This window comes from Sus scrofa, chromosome 1 (assembly GCF_054392235.1).
Source record: "Sus scrofa isolate SSC_HxYL_T2T_F1_AM1 chromosome 1, Sscrofa_HxYL_maternal_Yorkshire_Landrace_v2.0, whole genome shotgun sequence".
Lineage (NCBI taxonomy): Eukaryota > Metazoa > Chordata > Mammalia > Artiodactyla > Suidae > Sus > Sus scrofa.
The window spans coordinates 1,859,195-1,882,003 of record NC_139383.1 but is presented as its reverse complement, the minus strand read 5'-3'; positions in this window follow the sequence as shown (position 1 = coordinate 1,882,003).

Genomic DNA, 22,809 nt, shown 5'->3' with positions numbered 1-22,809 from the left:
CACTGAAATGTTTCAACTGCAAAATTCGTAAGCCTGAAAAAAACCAGAGGTTTACATTTATGACAGCAGAAATATTAAATGCATGTAATCTTTTGCAATATTTTATTAACAGATAAGCTTTTTATATAGTATTTAAAATATGCTCAGTGCTCCACAACATGAGCAATAAATTACTAATGAAAAATGAAAATGAGACATTGATACATATTCCTTAACAAAGTCATCTTCAAAATATGAGTGCTTTTGCACGGGTATTTTTGCAACACATATATTTGGGCAAATTGCTCACAGCTGTGGAGAAAGCTCTTCTGAAACGCGCCCACGTGCTCAGATAGAGCAAAATTATGACTGGGCTTCATCTTTTATCTTCATTCTTTTTAGTTTTCACAATTGATAGAGATTTCAGTGTGGATTGACCGTGATATGATAGCTGCTTTTTCAGAAATATGAATCTGAGTAAGAATTATTGCTTGCTTTGTCCATTTTCTTTCTCTACTTAAGGATTTTGGAGGTATAGAAACTTGCTTTTTATTTTTATTTTTTTATTATTTATTTATTTATTTATTTATTTATTTTGCTCTTTAGGGCTGCAACCTCAGCATATGGAAGCCCCAGGCTAGGGGTCGGATAGGAGCTGCATCCACTGGCCTACACCATAGCCACAGCAACGCAGGATCTGGGCCACGTCTGTGACCTATACCACAGCTCATGGCAATGCCAGATCCTTAACCCACTGAATGAAGCCAGGGATCGAACCCGCAACCTCATGGTTAGTAGTCGGATTCATTTCTGCTGAGCCAGGATGGGAATGTCCCAGAAACTTGCTTTTTAAAGAAGTGTTTCTTGGTCTGATTTGAAATTTTAAAGCAGCATTTAACATCTTTATGACTCAAAAAAAAAAAAAAAATCAGCATTTCCAGACTCAGGGAGGTATCCTGAGTGGCCAGTCCCAACCAACTCACTTGGCTGAAGTGTCACCCAAGCACCAAACCAGCCAGAAAATCCGTATGGGCTGGTGCCATCCAGGTGCGATATGCCAACACCCTGCACTACTGAAATACTGAAGACTGGGACCAGGGCGTTGACCTCTTCAGACTCAACCACCCTTCACCCTTATGCCAGTCAAATACTCCCGGCGGCATTCTTTCTGGGAACCCACCTGAGGGTCTCTGATTTAGTAGGAAGGCCAAGGACTGTCCTGCTCTACTGTCTGCATAGCACGTCCTTCCCACCTGTCTTCTGCCAATTGTTTTTTTTTTTTTTTCTTTTTAGGGCTGCACCCGTGGCAGGTGGAAGTTGCTAGGCTAGGGGTCGAATCAGAGCTGCAGTTGCCAACCTACACCATAGCTACAGATCCCTCTTGCATCTGCAACCTGCCGGCAGCACCAGATCATTAACTCACTGAGAAAGACCAGGGGTCGAACCCATATCCTCATGGATACTAGCCAGGTTCTTAACCTGCTGAGCCAGGACGGGAACTCCTGCAGCTACATTTTTAACGTCCATTCCTCCACCTCTTTCTCTATTAAGCTGTTATCCTTTTGAAGGCAGAGACAGTGGCAATATTTTCATTTGAATCCAAGTACCTAGCACAATGTCTGGCACATTGAAATATGCTCTAAAAATCTTGGTTCTATACCTCAAAAAGTTTGAGAAGACTCCAAGAAGACGTTTTTGAGAGACCTTAGACAGCCTATTGAATAAAAGGACAGTAAAAAATGGGATTTCCATTATTTATTAAATGAATGTTTCATTGCTGTTTAAATCACTGTGACTAAGAGAAGGTGTATATAATCCATGATGTCTTGCTTCCAAAAATAAAACAAAACCCTCTCTTCCTTTCCTGCCATTGATCATTGGCTTCAGAGTACCCTGGAAAAATTATGTCCATGGAGATGGAGCTTTCTAGATTGTCAGTTAATGACTTCCAAAACTACGATATTAGGCATGTTTACTTGTGAGTCTGTGAATTTTCTTTAACCTCTGACTGTTTTACCTAAAGTGGATGGCACCATGCTTGGCTACAAAATACCAGGTGTCACTTAGGCAACAAATGCTACTATTCCACAAAAATATTGACAACCAAAGGACACAGCACATGCCGCTTGTGGCAGAGACCTGCTGGTGAGGTGCGGTCAGGCTCCTGTCCCGGCGCCCTCTCTAGAGACACCTGGTGCCTCTGGATTTGACCTCGGGGCTTACATCAAAGCAGTGGTGGACACAGCCGCCCTCCTCTCTGCCCCTCCACTGCTTAGGGGGCTGCCTCTTCGCTGGTTGTAACAACCAGGACTGCCAGGTGCTAAGAGCCAGCTTAGCTGACTTGAGCCAAAGAGTGGAAGGCCTTAGCTCTGTAACTGAGAGTCTGCATACATTTGGGTGCATGAGCTCCAACCATGTCTTCAGGACCAGGACCAGTTTTTCTCCTTCTCTTCTCTTGAGTCTGTTCCTTCCTCTTCCTAAGCGAGTTAAACTCCAGGCTCTCCTGCCTCCCCTCTTTCCTCACTGCTCCAGACAAAGTCCCAGGGCAAAAGCTGATTGGATTGTTTGGTCAGGTGACCATCTCTGAGCCGGGGCGAGGTCAGGGGTAGAAGGCATGCACTGGCAGGCCTGGGCTGCGTGTCCACACCCAGGGCTGGGAGGACATCGTCCTCTCACAAACCAGTGACCCCCAGAGGGGATCAGGTGGTTAGAGAGGCTTGGAGTTGCTTCCAGGCAGGCAAACACGCCATCACCCAGCACACTAGCTGGCGTCTCGTGAGCTAAGCGTGCAGAGGTTTCACGTATGCTGGCCTTTCTATGGGTCAGCGTTGCCTTATTCCTCCTAACTTGCCAATTCCTGCTTTGTTATCTTAGAGAAATATTAGCTTAGATTTGTTTCACAAATGTCTGATCTTTCCTCACTGATTTTACTGCTTGGCAACATAATGAAATTTCTAAGAAAACAGGTAAGTTCATTTCTTTCATTTTTCTCTTTACTCACGCTTCCATTTTGTCCCCCATATCATCCTCGTTCTCTACTTCCAGGTATCTAAGCAATTCTAGTAACACTGGTAGCCTGCCTTAAGGAGTTTACTGGAACAAGGGGGAGCATGGATGGACAAGTGGGTGAACAGATAGGTGGACCGATAGAGGGATGGAAGAATGGAGGAAGGGAGGAAGGGAGAGAGAGAGGGAAGGATGGAGGGAAGGAGGAAGGGATGAATGGAGAGCTAGGTGGACGGGTGGACGGGTGGACGGGCGGATGGATGGACAGATGGTCAAACAGCCATGGAGAATGATGAATTGTTTAACATTTCACGAGTTAATCCTGTCGCGTCTGGCTGAAAGGCCTAGCTTGTCTCTACCAGACAAGAGAAACGGCAGAGACTGCTCATTGCTAGCGACGGGTCTGCGATAAGGAAGGGTCCCCACTGAGGCCGTGACCGAACTCCTGAAGCCGGTTTTCTGGAACCATCTTGAGCATGTTCTGTGGCGAGAGAGAATATTTCTTTTAAGAGCAAAACATGACTTCAGAATGATCTGTATTGATGCGCTTTGTCCCTGTGCCAATGTAACATTTGGCAGCTGAGGCAAAGCTTCAGGGCAAAGAATCTTCCGTGATTTCTTTTTAATGAAGGAATGCAAGGTGCACCATAAACAGAACCATAGCAGATTTAGACGCACCCCTTTTCCAACCCAACTTCGTGGGGGCGGCCTTGACCCTTGAAAGGAAACAGCGAGATGCTGAAGCAAGAATTGTGAAATCCAGAACGGAGCCCCCTCCACGCGAAGAGCCCCTGAGAGCCTGCGGTCAGCGTGTCCAGCACCCGGACGGTGTGGACCGGCCCGTGCAACGCCCTCTGTGCTCTGGTCCAAGGGTGCAGACCCGCAGGAGGGGGGCTCGGGGCCTTCTCTGCAGTGCCCCCCATGTGCTGTGCGGGGGCGAGTTCCGGGAGGGGGACTCTGGGAAGCGGGATGCCCTCCACGCATCTCAAGAACTGATTTCTCTCCTGATGCTTTTGGTTACATAACAAAACAAAGCCCATTTTCTGCCAGAGCCTTACCCCCTGCACACATGCGAAGAGGTGGATCTTACAAGCTCCCTAGGCCACTGCGTGACCCTTCTAATCACCCCCGCCTCTGTGCGCCCCTGTCCTGGGAGAGACAACGCCCCGGGGGTGGGGGGTGGGGGCTGCTGTGCGGCAGTGGCCGGGGATGGGGGACGGGCCACCTGGAGGATGTGGCCACAGCTTTGGCCTTCGGATTTCTGTTTCCACTCTTGTGTTTCACGCTCTTTCTCTCTAGCGCTCTGGACCCCGCCTAAGGGGAAAAGCAAGGGTGAGGCTTTTTGAATATTTTCCGCTTGTTCCAGCACCCCCACTCCACTCCCACCTCCCACCTCCACCCCCCAGATGACTTAGAAAATACCAGCTTTCTGAAGGGAGGGGCCTCTGGCCTAGTTTCTGCCAGGCAAGCTTCAGGATTCCCAAAACGTGTCAATGAAATCCTCGTTACAAAGCAAACCACACAGATGAGTGTGTTTCCCCGTTGGGATTGGATGATAATTGGGGTCAGTTCTCCTTTCTGTGCTTTTACCCCCAAAACACACTGCCAGGACTAATAACAGAGCAAATGTAAGAGCTGTAAAATCTTTACAACCACCTAAAATAATAGTGTGTGCTCTAAGCCCTGTAAAATAGTCCTTTATGAACTGTACACACTCTTTATAAATCAGGTACCCGAAATGTAAATTCACCAAACAGACATGTAACCTGAACTAATGAGCTGGCGAGAATCGATTTCAATTATGCATTTTGACTCAGCCGCCATTTTTCATTCTTTGCTAACTTTTGGGTTGATTCTTTTGGAAGCAGATGATTGCAGGAAATTAAAACGAATCTTTCTCCCAATAAATTCTCTTATGGGGCAGATCCACTTGAAATAATTTCATTGCTTTTGAGTTCCAAGTTAGATAATTCTTCTCAAAACATATCGTTGCAGTGTGGAGATATTTGAAACCTTCAGTAAGGCCCTGGTTCTGGTTTATCTTTTCTTGGTTCCACTAAAGAATCTTTGAGATGCACAAGCTCCGTGGGGCATCTTTTATCTCTGCCTTCATCTGCGACCTTGAGCTGAGCTTGGCTGTCCTTGGGGACGCAAAGATCCTCAAAGCCTTAGAAGTCAGTCTCACATCAAGGACTCAGCTTCCTCCAGATTCCATGGAATTTCATCCTCTGAGTGATCCTACGAAGCATGAAATAGAATTACGTCCCTTTTCCAAGTTAGGAGACAGAGGCTCAGAACAGTTTGTGGTCACACAGCTCGAAGCAACGGAGCCAGAACCTGAGCCCAGGTGGCCTGAGGCCAGGACCCCACGCTAAGCTGCAGAGTGCGGGGAGGGAGCGGTCACGGCCGAGCGAGGACGCGGGAGGCGGCCGCCCAGGGCATCTACCTGTCCAGCCTGACCAGAGAGCCGAGGCCGAGAGGGAGGAGGAGGCTTGGGACGGGAACCAGAAGCCCGTTCTCTGTGTCCCTCTCACCCTCTCCCCAGCTGGCTCCCTGCTACTTTTGCCAAAGGAGGTGTTTCCTTTGGGGGTTTGCCGTCGGTGAATGCATCTGTTGAGTTTTAGGAAGTTTTTTAATTGAAGGAAGGAAGAGTGTGTCTTCTGTTGGACACCAGCCGAGGCACAGAGGATGGAGCGCCTGGACAGCCTCCGCTGCCTCTGACCTCTGGGAGTGACGTCTGTCTAGTTCCGCCACACTCCCCGAAGCTGCCTCCCTCCTACGACACTGAGGCTTATAGCAGGGACAGTCTCGAAGGGATGTGGGGCTTTGGGAGTTGAGCTGAGAAGGGGCCAGGTGTGTCACTTTCAGGTGCTTCCCACCTGGTGCTTCCAAAGGGAGAGGCAGGAGGCCGCGGGTCCCACCCCAGTTCTGCTGGCAGCGCGGGGCGGCTTAGCTCCCATCCTGCTTCAGTTTCTCATCCGCCGATGGGATGGCCTGGCTCTTCTCGGGGGTCGCAGACCAGCACCCCCCCCACTCTCGGCATCGAGACCTGTGTTGGAGACACAGAATCAACAGCACAAGATGTCCGGGTGATCCATGAGCCTGAGAGCATCTGAAAGGCGCTGTCCTAGACTCCTCGGTGTTCTGGAGTCAGCAGGCACCAGCTTGGATTGTTTCTAGAAGCAAGAGGAACAGAGTCGTCCTTCCCGAGAACCTCCGTTTGCCCCATGGGGCCCCGCGAGCGGTCCTCAGGCTGGGTCTGCGGTCTCTCTCCAAAGCCCCCTTTCACCTGCCCTTCCCTCCAGCAGGACCCCCGCCTCTTCCCTTCTCACGCCCTAAGGACGGGCTAATTCTGCCCACGGGGAGCCCGCAGCATGCCGTCCCCCAGCTGCCCACCTGGGCCATGGAGGCTTGTGGAAAGAGGAGTGGGGTGTCATCCTAGACCCCGAAACACCCAGGCCTTTGGACTGGAGCTCGTGGATGCGAGCGGATTGTCAATAGATTCCTCTGTTCATTGTCAACAGATGAAAACGTGCAAACAGATCTGGAAGCTGTTACCGCAGCACAGATCGGCTGGGACGGGATGTCGACGGTAACGTTTGCCCCACAACCCTCCTGGGTGTGGGGCAGAGGCCGCATTCCCTCCAGGGCTGGGCTGACCGTCCTGCTCGGAGTCGCGAGGTCCCCGCAAGGCTCCCGACCTCCCTCGGCACCTGGCAGGGGCAGCTTGCTGGCGGCTCAGCAAGTAACTGCTGGCCCACAGCGTGGGTTACACTGCTTGGGTCACCGACTCGACCGCCCTCGGGAAGCTATGAAAGGGCTCTGCTTTCAGCGCAGGTGCAGTGCGAGTGTTCTGAGCAAACAAGACCCCACTCTCTGCTCTGATGCACTTCCCTAGTTTTTTGGGTTTTTTTTTTTTTTGTTGTTTTGTTTTGTTTTTTGTCTTTTTGCCTTTTCTAGGGCTGCTCCTGCGGCATATGGAGGTTCCTAGGCTGGGGGTCGAATCGGAGCTGCAGCTGCCAGCCTGCGCCAGAGCCACAGCAACATGGGATCCGAGCCGCATCTGCAACCTACACCACAGCTCACGGCAACGCCGGATCCTTAACCCACTGAGCAAGGCCAGGGATCGAACCCGCAACCTCATGGTTCCTAGTCGGATTCGTTAACCGCTGAGCCATGATGGGAACTCCTACATCCGTATATTTACGGGGCTCCTAGTACAGCTTCTTTGAAATTAGGCCTTAGGGAAATCCGAAAGGCAGACTTTCCACAGACTTGCCCAGGAAGCAACTCCTCCTGGCTCTCGGCAGCACTGCCCCCAATTCCTGACCCGACAGACGGAGACAGAGAAGGACGGGGATGGTCCCATGTCCCTGTCCCTTTTCAGGGCTGCCTTCATGTGGCACCTGCTTTACTTCGTCAGGAGTTAGCAGTCCCTGGCTGCCTCCTTTTTGAGTCGGAGTTTAGTCCATTTACAGTGTTGTGTTAGTTTCGGGTGTACAGCACAGTGATGAGTTATATATACATATGTACCCATTTTTTAAGATTCTTTTCTTTTATGGGTCATTACAAGACATCAGGCCGAGTTCCCTGTGCTGTACAGTGGGTCCTTGTTGGTCATCTATTTCAGACACAGTAGTGTGCGTTGATCCCAGACTCCAAGTTCATTCTCCTCGCCTTTCCCTCTGGTAATCGTAAGTCTGTTTTCTGTGTCTGAGTCTATACCTGTTTTGTAAATAAGTTCATTTGTATCATTTTTAAAGATCGCACATGTAAATGGTATCATATGATGTGTGTCTTTCTCTTTCTGACTTATCTCACTTAGTGTGAGAATCTCTAGGTCCATCCTGCTGCAAATGGCAGTATTTCATTCTCTTTTTGGCTAATTCTATCATTTTTTTCTTTTTAGAGCTGCACCTGCAGCATATGGAAGTTCCAAGGCCAGAAGTTGAATGGGAGCTGCAGCTGCCAGCCTATGCCACAGTCACTGCAACCCTGAATCTGAGCCGCATCTGTGACCTTAATATGCCGAGTGAGGCCAGAGATTGAACCTGCATCTTCATGGATACCATGTCAGGTTCTTAACCTGTGGAGCCACAACAGGAGCTCCCTCCATCATTTTCTTTATAGAAGAACTTTGTCTCCACCTCTTTCTGCCTCCTCCTCATCCTTCCGAGCAGCTGGTGAACGGGCTCCTCAGGACGTGGTCACCTGCCCACAGAAGGGTGACTTGGCTTCTGGCGGGCACACACCTTCCCTCACCGGGACATGGGATGCTGCCTGGTGGTGGCCGGACAGTGGAAACGGAGACTCACTGGCTTTTCTAGGATCAGTTCAGGTCCTGTTGTGTCGCCGAGGCCATCCTGGTAGAATTGGCTGAGGGCCATCTGAGGTTCTGTATCACAGTGGGTGTGACAGGACTGTGGCACTGTCCCCGGGAGGTCGGAGCGAAGGGTGGAGAAGGGGAAGAAAGGCTGGAAGACTCACCCTCGGGTTGGGAGGCTGCGCCTGGGGCTAGAACTTTCTCGAAGGGAGAAATAAGACAATTGTTTTTTGTTTTGGTTTTTTTTTTTTGGTTCTGACTCACTCATTTTTGTCATGAAAACCAGTGTTTATCATTAGGCGTCCGTGGGCGTTTGGCAGGACAACCCTCACCTGCAGACGCCCCCGCCTGGCAGGATGTTCCCTGCCCCCTGGGCCCCATCGCCCGAGAAAAGCAAAAACAGCCCCAGATGTTTCCCAAGGGCCTTACGGGGAGCTGACTGCCCGCCCTTGGAAGCCTAACCACGGATTATTGGAAACGTCTGTTGGGGATTGTCAGGGAAACGTCATATCTTCTAAAACCAATTTTTCCTAATCAGGGAGGAGGAGGAAGCTATTAACTGGGAGGCTGGTTAAGTGCGGCAGTAACTGTACCCTCTCCACCCCGCCTGGGCGGGGGCGGCGGGCAGTCGGCAGCTCTGGGTTCTTCCTGCCCTGCCAGAGTGGATGGACGCTCTGCTCCAGGCCGTTGTTGTCCCACTTGTTCTTAATAAAAAGTAACACAGACACACAGTCTTTTTTTTCCTTTTTAGGCTGGCACCTTGGGCATATGGAGCTTCCCAGGTTAGGGGTCAAATCAGAGCTGCAGCTGCCGGCCTGCCCCACAGCCCCAGCCACGCGGGATCCGAGCCGGGTCTGTGACCTACACCACAGGTGACAGCACTGCCTCTGGGGGCAGCGCCTCGCGGCCTCAGACCTTGCATGGAGCAGCGATCTGCACCCTAGAAAGATCAGTGCCCTCTCCCCAAGCTCAGGAGGACGTGAAGGAGGCCTCCAGGACGTGGCCGTCTCCCCGAGGCTCAGGCATCACCCAAGGCCGCCTCCCAGACACAGCGTGGCAGGGCTTTTCCTGCCACTCTCCCGCCGTGGCTCAGACCCCGGGCGCCGTGACCCTCCCCTCCCTCACAGCGGAAGGCAGGTGGGGGCACGAGGGTGACAGGAGCCAGGAGGAGGATGGGCCGTGGGACGAGGTGACCATCAAGCAAAGACCCAGATGAGCAGGGGGAGGCCCGGAGGCGGCTCAGTAGTCGGGGCTCTGCTCAGACGGCCACGTGCGTCCACGGACCTCTCACTGGTCAGCGTTCGTCACAGGCTGAGCTCACCGTCGAAAAAGCTGGGGCTCTTCCCTCCCCCGGGACACGCAGGTCACGCCACTGGCCACGGGTGGGGAATGACATGCCTTTTATGGGAGGAAGCAGTGGTTGGAGCAGCGGTCCCATCCCCGAGGGTGCGTTGGGTCTGAGATGCCTATTGGGCGGAGGACAGGAATGCACGGGCCCCAGCAGGGCTCGCAGGGCCTTCACGCACCTGGGCCAGCTCCCCGACCTCAGGGGCTGGGCTCACAGGAGGCACCGGGGATGCTGCTGGTGGGTGGGCCACGCCTGAGCTCACCGGGAGCCCGGCACCTGCTGCCTTCCGCGATTGCAAACCCGGCACAGCCACCTCCAAAAAGTCTGGCTGCGTGTGCTTTTCCAGCTTGCTTCACACCCACCCGTGAGACGGGAAGCCAGACCTCCCGCTACTGGTTCGTTGTTGCTGGAGGAGACGGACGCCGGAGCAGGTGCCTGGGAAGCTGGGATCCCCGTAGCCTGAGCTACTTTTGCCAGGGGGCAAAATGGGGTGAAGCCCCTTGACCTGCAACCTAAGGCGCCCACAGACCCCGATGTCGCCGGGTGCTTACCTAGCATGGAAGGATACTTGTTCTTTTTTTTTTTCTAGTTTTATTTTTAATGATGAATAATATGTTACATGGTATTTTCAGGAGTAAGGAAGACATTATAATTGTTTATCAGATACTAGGTGGCACTTTTTTTGGTGGGAAAATAATTACTCTGACCACATGCATTCCTTAGACTTCAAAAATTTTTTTAATTAATTTTTTCTTCTTTTATAGCCACATCTGTGGCATGCGGAAGTTCCTGAGACAGGGGTTGAATAGGACCTGCCGCCGTGACCTACGCCACAGCCAGAGCAACACTGGATCCTTAGCCCGCTAAGGGAGGCCAGGGAGCGAACCTGCGTCCTCACAGAGACAACGTTGGGTCCTTAACCTGCTGAGCCACAAGGGGAACTCCCTTTGGTCTTTTTTTAAAATAGATTTTTAAAATGACTTTATTAATGCACGTTTTACATCTCACATAACTCGTTTATTTCCAATGTATCGTTCAGTTATTTTTGAGTCATTTCACTAAGTCATGCAACGGTTGCCATGAATTAGTTTTAAGACATTTTTTATCAGCCAAGGAGCCCCCTCTCGTCCATTTATAGTAAATCCCTGTCTGTCTCCCCTCCCTGCTCTGGTCAACCGCTAATTCACTTTCTGTCTTTTGGTGGATTTGACTTTCCCAGACAATTCATACAAGTGGAACCTATAATGCATGTTTTCCTGTGTCTGGCTTCTCTCTGTTTTGAGGGTTTTTTTCATGTTGTAACATGTGTCGGGACCTCATTCCTTTTCACGGCTGAGTAATATTTCATCGTATGACCAGACCACATTGTTCATCCATTTCTCTTGATGGAGCACGGGGATGTTTTCATGTCTCTTGCGTCGATACCGAAGAGTGGAGACACCGGGTCATGGGGTCAGTCGCTTTTTAAGGGACTGCCAGAGCCTTTTCCAAGGCGGCTGCGTCATTTACATCCCCACCTGTTTCTCCACATTTTCTGCAACACTGGTTATTGTCTGGGGTACTTTCCATCTTCCTGCTCAGCCCTTCTGGGGTTTGTGAGAGGCTCTGGCACCAAGGCTTTGATTTGCATTTCTCAGCTGCTAATGATGACAGCTGTCTTTTCATGTGCAAATCGGCCGTTCCTGCATTTCTTTGGCAAAGCATCTGTTCAAATCTTATTCCCACCGAACTGCATTCTTACCATAACACGCATGCGTTATTCGTGTATCCGGATCAAGTCCTTTAGCAGAGGTGTGTTTTGCAAATATTCGTTCCCAGCCTGTTGTATGTCGCTTCAATTTCCTAATGGTGCCTTTTGAGGTACAAAAAGGTTGAATTTGGGGTGAGGGGCCGGGGGAGCGGTGGCTTCATGTGGGATCTCAGTTCCTAGACCAGGGATTGAACCCAGGCTGCAGCAGTGAAAGCTTCATGTGAAAACTTATGTTACTGAGTTCCTTTTCCTCTTCTAATATAGGCATTTAAAGCCATAATGTTGCTGGAAGGGGGACCCCTTCCAGGGCCCGAGTGCGGGCTCTTGTCTGACACCCAGAAATCAGTTGTCCGGGGAGACACATGTGCTGACAAAGCGAGAGGCTGTGCTGGGAAGGGGCGGCCGGGCGGAGAGCAGCAGGTGAGGGAACCGGGAGAACTGCCCTGCCACGGGGCTCGCAGGCTCAGGGTTTATGGGAATGGCTTAGTCTGGCTCAGGGTCCTTCCTGGTGGCACGTGCACCTCTCGGCCGAGGCGGATTCCAGTGCAAGGATGCTAGGAGCTCGGGGGTCTCCTCCCTCCTCCTGGCCCCTCGCGAGTCCTCCAGCTCAGTCTCAGGGCAGCCCTGGGTTCCTTGTCAGGCGTCCTGCTGAGAGTCAGCTCGAGCAACCGCCTCGCTGGCCAAGGTGGGCGGGTTCAGCCCATGGTCCCCTGACAATCGTATATTCTTCCAAGCGTTTTTTTGACTGTATCTCCCAAGTTTGGATGTGCTGTGTTTTCATTTTCAAATGAAATTCTGTTTTGGGGGAAAGGAGCCGGAGGCTTTTCTCGAAAGCGTCGTTGCCCTCAGAGAACATCACACAAGTGCACCGATGCTGGGAGGCTCCGCGGGCTGCAGGGCCTCCGGGGCAGCCCCCGCCCTGGCTCTCACATGCAGTCGGCTCGCCCTTGCAGTTCTGCCGTGCGTCCTGAGGGAGCTGCGCCCGGGGCAGGTGGTCAGCCTGGGTCAGCGGAGCCTGCAGGCCGTCAGCTCTCCCAAGGGCGAGGAGCAGGGCAGAGAAAGAAACCGCGGCTCCTCAGTCCCTTCCTGGCTAACATCACAGCAATCGCTCTCGGGAACAGTGGGTGGAAGATCCGGCCCCACCAGGGCCGCAGCCCCTCCTTCTGAGGCCCCCACCCCCAGCTCACTGCCCCTCGGTCCCTGGCTCTGTTAGAACAAACCTCTCCAGCTGGCCCGCTTGGCACAGAAGCGGATTTCCTCCTCTGCCCCCCAACACACACCATGGCCCTGGCTAAGAGGCCTCTGCCCTTGGCTGGCCCTGGGGCCCCCCGGGCTCCTCCTGCCAGCTCAGGGGCACGGCTGGGCCCCGGCTCGGACCACGCAGCCCGGGTGGGTCTGGTTGGTCGGGACACAGCGGCTCCTCATGTAGAATCTTACCCTCCGCTGCCCAGGCCCCCAGCCCGGGGGGAGAAGGCGGTGGAGGCCAGGAGGGTAGAAAGGGGGCCTTTGGGGGCACAGATGGTGAGAATGGGTAGGTGTTGGGGCCGGGGGCTCTCAGGGCTGTGGGAGGCCGTGCTGCTGTGCAGGAAATGGGGTGCTTTGAAATACTACCTTGAGGTACTGGGGAAGGTGGCCTCTTTTTCTCTTCTTTCTTCCTTTTCTTTTGTTCTCTCTCTCCCGCCATCATTACCGTCTGTGTGTCTGCGGCTTTGTTCCAGGGAGGAGAAGTCACCTTCCTGACGCTGGGGCCATTAAACAGACGGTAGGCGCTCTATGCGCGTGTCGCCGGGGCCGTATCTGGAAGCTGAGGCCCTCCTGATCTGCGGGATCCGGCTCTGATGAGAGAGGAAGCTTCTCCTCGGGATTCGGAGCTGGGCTTTGAACGTCAACAGGGAAGGCAGAGGCAGGAGGCTGCCGTGCAAACCGCGGCCTCGGGAGTCAAGGAAACGTCCTTTTCAGCTGCGCTCCTTCCTGGAAGGAGACAGAGAGCGAGGCTGACAGGGGGAGGACCCCCAGGGGGGCCTGGGGAGCCCCTGCACGTCCCCTGCAGGACCTGAGCCCTGGGGGTGAGGGGGATCCAGGGAACAGGACCCTCACCTGGCTTCCAAGGGAGCCCCCAAGCAGGTGAACACGGGCCCAGGTGGGGGCAGGTGGGCATTCCCAGGGCACGGGGTGGGGGGCTGCTGGGAATGCTGAGCACAGACGGGAGTCCCAGGATCAGGTGGGGTGCAGAGGCTGCTCTGACCCTGGGCAGGAACCCACCCACACCCTCCACCGCCCCAGAGCAGCATGAAGGGCCAGCTGGGAATGGACTTGAACACCAGGTGAACCTGGAGCCAGACGCACCAGGCTGAGCGGGTCTCACCGTCTCACCGACACTGTCCACACAGCCCCTGAGAGCGGGATGCGCCCCCCACACGGGGGAGGGGGAGGGGCCCAGGGCAGCCCCTGACCGGCCCCCAGCGCCCCTCAGGCCCCCTCAGGGGACCAAAGGCCCTCCCCCTCACGGCCCACTCGAACTGGCTCAGACTCCTCGCCGGGCTACACGATCGCAAACCCACCGTCATTCAGACGACCCCGCGGGTCTTGTCAGGAGCCCGAGCCCCTCCTTGGGCCCTGGGTTCCCTGCGTGGTTTTCTTTCCGATGTTTTTCAGTCCCTGAAGCCAAATTTCAGTGAAGACAAAGGAGACGACCCACGTGCTGTCCAACACCTTGCCGTCTTTGAAAAACGACTCTATTCCTCTAATTCACCCCGGGCACAGATCTGCCCACCTGAGGTTTCCCGGGTGTCTGCCTTGCCCTGAACCCCCTCCCCCCATGCCTCAAAAGAAGATTTCAGGACTTCCCGCTGTGGCTCAAAGGGTTAAGAATCCAGCCCTGACATCATCGTCTCCGTGAGGTTCGATCCCTGGCCTTGCTCAGCGGGTTAACGATCCAGTGTGGCTGTGGCTGTGGCTGTGGTGGAGGCCGGCAATCGTAGCTCCAATTAGACCCCTAGCCTGGGAACCTCCATATGCTGCAGGTGCAGCCCTAAAAAAATAAAAATAACATTAAAAAAATCAAAATGATGGGAAATGGCATTTTAAAAAAAGAAACAGAAGAAACAAAATCAAAGTGGCTATTAAATAATCCACTCCATCAGCTGTAAGATGCACCCAATTTGGGAGACAGCAAATCTGGGGGAGAAGGTACCTCCTGAAACTGGTGCGACACGGTGGTACCGTTCTTGTGCGTTGTCGGTCCTCCAGGAAAACAGACACAGGCCCTCGGCTGTGGCGCTGACCAAGTGTGCCCAAAACGCTTTGGAGCAGCGTCTTTGAACACAGAGGACGGAGGCCTGAGATGACCGGCAGCCCCTGGAGAAGGCGGCTGGGTCGGCAGGACCTCCCATCTCCACGCGGTCCCACGTTTGCGGGTTTGGATTGTCCGTGGGGAGAGCAGCGTCGGGAGTCGCGGCCAGACGCGGCGATGCTGATGTGTGTCCCCGATTCTCTGACCTGCTGTGCGGCGCGGCCTGGAGGCCGTGTGTCTGGCCAGGCTGTCTGCAGGACAGCGAGGCGCCACGTCTCCCTTGAGCATTTTTCATTGAGCAAAGGGGCCAACAGCAAAGGCTCGCCTGCCCCTGGAAGGAGTGAGGCCCGCGGCCACGGCGGGTCATGGGGGCGCCTACAGAACCCAGGGAGGGCGGGTGTGTCACTGAAAAGCTGATGTGGCCAGTGGCCCAGCCTCCGGCCCCGTCTTACTTCTCTGTCCTTTGGTAACCTTTCCCCCCAGTTATTTATTTTTACCCTATTAGAGGCCATCTGTTTCTGGAAGCTTCTTTAATTCCTCCCTGGAACGGGGTACGGCGTTCAACAGAAGCAAAACGAAATTGCACCGCATACCACGACGCCTCCTCTTAGGGCTTAAAGGCTGATTATTCCTCTGCCCCCTGCACTTCTCTCTGCGAGAGCAAAGGAGGAAGAAGGAGGTGACATGAGCACGTGGACGCAGGAGGCGGGAAAGGCTACCGTGTCTGCAGTGGGGCATCCTTCCCTGCGGCCGGCAGGTCCCTCTCTGGCCTCGGGGACCCCCCCTGCCCCGCAATGGGCAGGGGTCTGTGGGGGCTGTTCCGCCCCTGCCCCCAGACTTCTTTACAGCACAGCGGCCTCCGTCCCAAGGCACACGTGACAACGTTTTGTCACTTGTGTTGCCACACATACCACCAGGCCAGCTCAGCTCCACTGAGTGGGTCGGGGAGAGACCTCTGGGTGGGGGACAGCAGGCGTGTGGTCACACCTGTCACCCACTAGGAGACAAAAGAAAGGGGAAAATGAGGAGAAGGGAAACGGACTATCTGATAGTGATTCCTCCTCGTCTCAGTCCCTCTGATACATTGACAGACCGTTTTTATTTCAAAAGAAAAGAAAAATGTTTTCACCTAAGATACAGTCAATCAAGGCAGCGCGTTCCAGCAGCCGGGCTGCCTCGGAACAGCAAAGCGCCCGCAGGCTTCTGGCAAAGGACAAGGGACAAGGACTTGGTGAGCAGCAGGCGGAGGTGGGGGCACAGGGACAAGGGCACGGAGGCAGCCGAGAAGGGGGACGGGCTGCCAGGGCTCAGGAAGGAGGTGAGCCTGGCCGCCAGCATAGTCCAAAGCCAGCGCGGCTCTCAGGACGGACAGTGCAAACCTCGCCTAGACACAGATCCCGTTCAGAGAGCCTCGGTCAACCCGCGGCAAGAAGGCTCCACCCAGACCGGGCTCAGACACCGAAGCCTCCAAACTCCTCAGCCATTTGGCAGGAGAGGCTCAGCTTCAGAAAACAGGGTGTCAAACGCAGACCATGGAGACCCCCCCAAAGGGACACTCCTCTTTGTCTCCTACATGGGGTCACTCCACAGGCAGTGGCCCAGGCTCGGGCTTATCTCCAGAGAGTCCAACTCGGGATTGAGAACGATGAGGACGGCAAGGGCCCCAATGAGATGGGATCAGAGTGGGAGGGAGCGAGGGAGTCCTCAACCGATGACACAGCCCGTAGTCACGCCGAGCGCTGTGCACAGTGGGAAGCATGCAAATACACCGTGAAGGGTGCACCATCCCTACCTCGCTTTCAAGAACAAAGCTCAAAGTGCGTATGACAACGGTGGACGTGCAAGTGGCAGCAGATGGCCAAAGTCGAGCTCTTGCACAGACGCTAAATGTGTCACCACCACCAGCACTGTCACCACCATCACTACCAACCACCATCACCACCAGCGCCAGCACCACCACCACCATGGGCACCAGCAGCCCTCCATGGCACGAGCGTCTCCTGGTTCCAGGCATGAGGCGCGGTGCTACACATGCACTTTGTCACCCGGGTGTCACAAAGGCCCTCTCCCATTGCCTGACCTTGTCTAGATAAGGTAACAGACACCGGGGTTCACGACCAGACCACAGCACCATCTGGTCGATGTGCGCTCTGGGATGGGAGCCGGGGCTGGACGGCCCCCAAAGCCTGTCTCCCTGACCACCCTGCCCCCTGCTTCCAGCAGGCAGAGTGCCCGGGAGAGCCCCTCGCCCCGAGCTGGCAGAGAGAAGTGAAGGCAAAAGGAGCTTTTCCTCCAAATGTGTAAACAGTGCAATTCTGCTGTGTAGGTGCTTTTTGGTTTTTTTTTTTTTTTTTTTTTAATACCAATCATTTGATTTTTGGAAAAAATCCATTTGCTTCTAAACAATTTATTTTTAAAAATTCTTCTAATGTCATCAAGGGGCAGGCACAAAAATGAAACTAAAGTCCATGTGCAACGCTTCATAAATCCTTGAGAAAGACGAGTGCAGTCAGCTCCGACGGAGGCTGGAACTCGAGGCGCCTGTGCTGGGTTGTGTTGAAATTCCACTCCGCGTAAATCATCCTTGTTTTCTGCCTGCCCGGGTTTATCAGGGACATTCTTGCCCTGTAATTCATCCTGAACACACCAGCCTAACCTTTGGAAAAGCAATGAAGCACCGCCTGGCTAAAGGAGCTAGAGATTGAGAAGGCACTCCACTCGGGATCAGAATGTAAACACAGAAATCTCTATTCACCCCTAATCAGCAGGTCGGAAGGAGGGGCTCTGACTTCGGTGGCCGCTTCCGAGCAGACCATCCAGCTGATGGCAGAATTCGGGGCACGGTGATGAGCGAGTCAGGAGGAAAGCCGGCGGTGGGGGAGCTCCTGAGGAGACCAGGGCCCGGCCGCACCTGCCCCCAGACTGAATGTGGGATGTGCTCCGAGACGGCCCTGCAGCTGCCGCAAAACCATCTGCCCGTCTCTGAATAATCCCTTTGGAGGAAAGGGGGCCTGGAGGGAGGATGGCTGGACCTCAAACAGCACGGAGTGTCCCCAGCCGGGACCATAGTGTGACTGCAGGGTTCAGACCCACTGTGAGCGCACAGCACCGGCCTCAGGACCGGCCCCGGGATGGGCCGTGGGGCGAGGGCCGTCTCCAGCCCCTGCTGCGTGGCCTGGGCCCTGAGGTCCCAGGAAAGGGACGTCCCCCCTTCCCCCGACTCTGGCCTTGGGGGTACACGAGGCCCCCTTTCCCCACGTATCCTCCCCATCCCCCGACCCTGCCAACCCCGCGTAGAAAGGGAAAGTCATGGTCTAGCCTCCGAATGTTGGGTTAAAGGCACTTTTATGAAATCACAGCCTAGGTCTGTCCCTCCGTCCTGGAGGCGCGTCTCCGGGCAGAGCTATGCAGGAGGCAGCCTGTGTCACCAGTCACTCACGCCCAGGCCTCAGCCCAGTGGGTCTGTGGGGCAGAGGGCTGCTCCTGGCTCTCTGTCCCCTGTCCCCAAGCCCCCCCCCCCACACCCATTTCTCAGCACAGCTTCTCCTCGGCCAGAGCTCTGAGGTGGAACTCAGTGTCTCCATTCCAGCACATTTATGAACTTGGGGGAAGCCACCTACGTGACCCCAGCTGAAGAGTGTCCCCAGATGCATGTGATTCCTGGGACCTCGGCACGTGGCCTTCGCTGGAGTTGGCTCATCCCAGATGTGACTGGTTAAGTTAGAGAGAGGTGGCTCTGGAGGAAGGGGGGGGGGCCCTCGCCCAAGGTGACTGGTGCTCCTGCGAGAAGGGGAAAGACACACATGGGAACGGGCCATGCGAGGACGGGCCACATGGGGACAGGCCACGTGGGGATGGGGCCAAGGCAGGAGCACGAGGGATGGATGGTACCACGGAAGCAGGACGGGGGAGTGTGTGCCGGGGTGGGGACCAGAGGGTGCGCTGCCCGGCTTGTTGTTCCAGACTCCCGGCCTCCCAAACCAAATGAACCTCTGTTGTCGGAAGCCGCTGAGGGCACAGCAAACGAGATCTAACGGGATCTAACGAGATCTAACGGGATCTAACGAGATCTAACGGGATCTAACGAGATCTAACGGGATCTAACGAGATCTAACGGGACATCTGGCAGCAGAGATCCTGAGTTCGTCCCGCAACGAGCCCCACGCAGCCCGCGCTGAGCCCGTGAGCCCGAGGCCCCCTCTCAGCGCCCCCCGAGTTCAGGGACCGTCCTCGCCCTGGGCGAGCTCAGGGCGCCCCCCTCCCAGGCCCCCCCAGAGGCCCTCGCTGCTCCACGGCTCTGCGGCCCCTTCCTGAGCCTCCCTCATCAGCATCTGTCTGTCACCCTACAGCCCCTGTGACCTTCCAACCCGCGGCGCGCCCCACCAGCCCCTGGCCACGCAGCCTCTAGCTGGTTTTAAACATCATTGGAGGAGCCCTCATCTCTTCGTGGCGTCCGGGGGCCTGCGCCTGGGCCGTGCAGCATGTTGTTTGTTGAATGAATGAGTGAGTGAGTAAATAAACAAGCCGACGAGTAAGTAAAAGACTGCCCTTCTCTCTATGGCATATGTTGATGTTTCCACACCCACATGTCATCAGGACAGCCCGCCAGCCCCTCTCGCTCAGCAGAGTGACCCCCCACTCCCCCCGCCCCCTCACTCAGCACGGGGACGGGGCTGGGCCTCCGGCTGCAGGAGCTACAGGCAAAGGGCAGAGTGAGCGCAGGAGGGGACATAGGGGCTGCGGGTCACAGGCTGTCCATGGAAGGGACAGTGACAGACGGGTCAGGGGACACCGGGGGTCCCAAGCAGGGCGACATGCTGCCACGGCTTTTTCAAAAGGACTCGGCACCATCGCTGTAAAGGGACTTTTCAAGAGTCGTCTGCTTGGGGCCCGTGCTCTGAAGGACTGTCTGCCGAGGGGCAACCTCAGAGCCGCCGGTCTCCAGGCCTCCATGGTTCTCGGTGTTTCATTCCCTCAGAGTGTCCTCAGGGGGCAGCTCTCTGCCTCCACTTGGGCAGACTGCGGTACCCAGCGTTTGCTCAGACACCAGTCTATGCCCTGTGTGAAGGTATTTTTAAAGTGCGATTAACTTTTTTTGTCTTGTGTGTTTTTAGGGCCGCACCTGTGGCATATGGAGGCTCCCGGGCCAGGGGTCGAATCGGAGCCATAGTGCCAGCCTGCACCACAGCCACGGCAATGCCAGATCCGAGCCATGTCTGCGACCTATAGCACAGCTCATGGCAACGCTGGTTCCTTAACCCACTGAGCAAGGCCAGGGAGCAAACCTGCATCCTCATGGATGCTAGTCAGATTCATTTCCACTGCACCACGATGGGACCTCCCAGACGTGATTAACTTTTTAATTAATTAATTTATTTATTTATTTATCTATTTTGTCTTTTTGCCATTTCTTGGGCTGCTCGCATGGCATATGGAGGTTCCCAGGCTAGGGGTCGAATCAGAGCTGTAGCTGCTGGCCTACGCCACAGCCACAGCCACGCGGGATCCAAGCCACATCTGCAACCTACAACACAGCTCATGGCAATGCCAGATCTTTAAGCAACTGAGCAAGGCCAGGGATAGAACCTGCAACCTCATGGTTCCTAGGCAGATTCGTTAACCACTGAGCCACCACGGGAACTCTGTGATTAACTTTTTAATCAGTAGACTTTGAGCAAAGCAGATGCTCTCCGGCAGTGTGGTGGGCCTCGTCCAAACAGTCGAAGGGCTTCAGAGAAAAGCCTGGAGTCCTGGAGGGACATGGGATTCTTCTCCAGACGCCTTCGGACGCGACCTGCCTCACCTGCTCTCTGGGGTCTGCAGCCCGGGGGCCTCTGCCCTGCCTGTTTCAGACCCCCCAGCCCCACAGTCGTGTGAGCCAACTCCTGCGAAGAAACCTCTCTCTCCACACACACACTCACACACACACAGAGACACACACAGACACAGACACACCCACTCACACACAGACACACACACACACAGAGACACACACAGACACACACGCACACACGCACACAGGAACCTGACTAATAAGTCTCCCCACAGGCATCTTCCCACAGCACTGGCTCAGCTGGAGGATTTGGGGTCAGGCTACCCACCCTGATTCTCGGTTGCTCATCTGTAAAATGGGGTCCTAACACCTACCTCGCAGGTAACATGAGACGGAAGATAGGAAAGCGCTTTGTGACAAACCGCCTCTGCAAAGTTATTGTTTCCAACTTTCACGTCTCAGGACAAATGAGAGGCGGGGCCGCCTTGTCCCGGTCGGAGCTCCTGGCGCCGTGGCCTCTTCCCACGCCTCGTCCTGCCCTGCGCTCCCTCCCCGCATCCACCCCCCACCCGACCGAACACCCACGCCCTCTGGTCACCGGGTCCTCCCACCCCCATCTGTGCCTGGCACATGAGCCAGCAACTCAGAGGGACGGGACAGGTCGAGGCTGACGGGGGTTGTTCAAAGGCGCCTGCAGCTCCAGCCTCAGAATCGAGTCCTCCCCAAGCCGCTGATGCCTGCCTGCAAGATGCCGTGTCTGGCGGGCACCTCCAGGGCTGGCGGGCGCTGTGCTGGCCAGGCACAGGCAGGGAACCAGAGCAGCCTGAGCCGGGTGGCTGTGTCCCCTGTCCTGGCTCCGGGGTGGCCGTCACAGTCTGAATGCGGCTCCTCCTGTGGGCTCCACTCAGCCGCCGGGAAGAAAAGCCCCCTGCAGGCCTGGAACCTGCACAGGGTCAAGGGTCACTCCACACCTGGTCAGGGGCCCAGGGGACTGGCTCCGGCCTCGGAGCAAACACGTCGGACCCGCCCCCCGAGAACCAGCATCCCCGCAGGCACGCGGCCCCCACCCCAGCTCCGTTTCGGAAGCGGGCCCAGCCCCTGGTGGCGGCAGGAAGACATCCCGCCTGAACTTCATCAGGGTCCCTGCTCGGAGGGAGCGTCCTGGGCAGTGACAGCCGGGGCGCGAGAGCCACCGGGTCCCGGCTCCTCACCCTGTGAAGGCAGCTGGCCCCCACCTCCTCAGCCACACAGCGCATGGATGCTGCCACGCTGGCCAGACTCTGGGGACCCCTCTGGGGCTCTGGGTGCAATCCCCTTTCCTGCCACCCGGCCGCCCTCCGTGTGGACCTGAGCTTTGGAAGATCCCCCACCCGGTCTCTGCTCACTCCCTCTTCTGCTTTATCACTGCCGCCTGGTTAACCAGCTCCTACAACCCACTCCAGGGCCCAGGCAGTGGCTCTGCAACTGAGGGTCCCGGCTTCAAGACCCCACTTCCCTCAGACCCCTCACCCTTGTAACCTTCCAGATGGCGTCTCAGCACCGGCTGGCTAAAAGCAACCACCCACCAGGTATTCAAGAACTTCTAGAATCTGATGTGACCTTATAGACCAAACCGGCCTCCCTGCTTGGCAACACTGGCACTGCCCCCGTGAGGCCAGCCCCCACCCCCAATCATGCCCAAGCCCAAGCCTCCCCCCGCACCCGCCCCAGCAAGGCCCCCTCTGACTTCAGACTGTGTCCCTGAGGCTCCCAGCCTTGGTGCAGAGCAGCGAGGCTGTCCCCAGACGGTCGACACCCTAACGAAAACTCGGTCCCGTCCTCATTAACAGCTCTCGGAGACCGAGAGCCAACCCCGTTCAGCCACAGCCCTTCTGAGAAGCTCCCTGTTCTGTCCGGGCTGGCCCCTTCTCCCTAAACTCCCTCTCTGTTCGAACCCGAGACACCACTCACCACGCAGGCAGGCCTCCTCCCCCGAGTCCCGCATCCTGGGCCTGCCCAGCCTGGAGAGGCTGCAGTCACCTGCCCTGACCTCTGAACCTCTGAGAGAATATCCCCACAGGGGGGGGGGGGGGCATCCTCTACCTGCGGCTCCCTGGTTTTCATTTGGTGATAAACACCAAATGGATAATGTCTAATAAAATTCCCCTCTTCATTATAACTGGGATTTTTTTGTTTTTGTTTTTGTTTTGTTTTGTCGTTTTGTCTTTTCTAGGGCCGCACCCACAGCATATGGAGGTTCCAGGCTAGGGGTCCAATCGGAGCAGTAGCTGCCAGCCTACGCCACAGCCACAGCAACGCGGGATCCCAGCCGCGTCTACGACCCGCAGCACAGCTCACG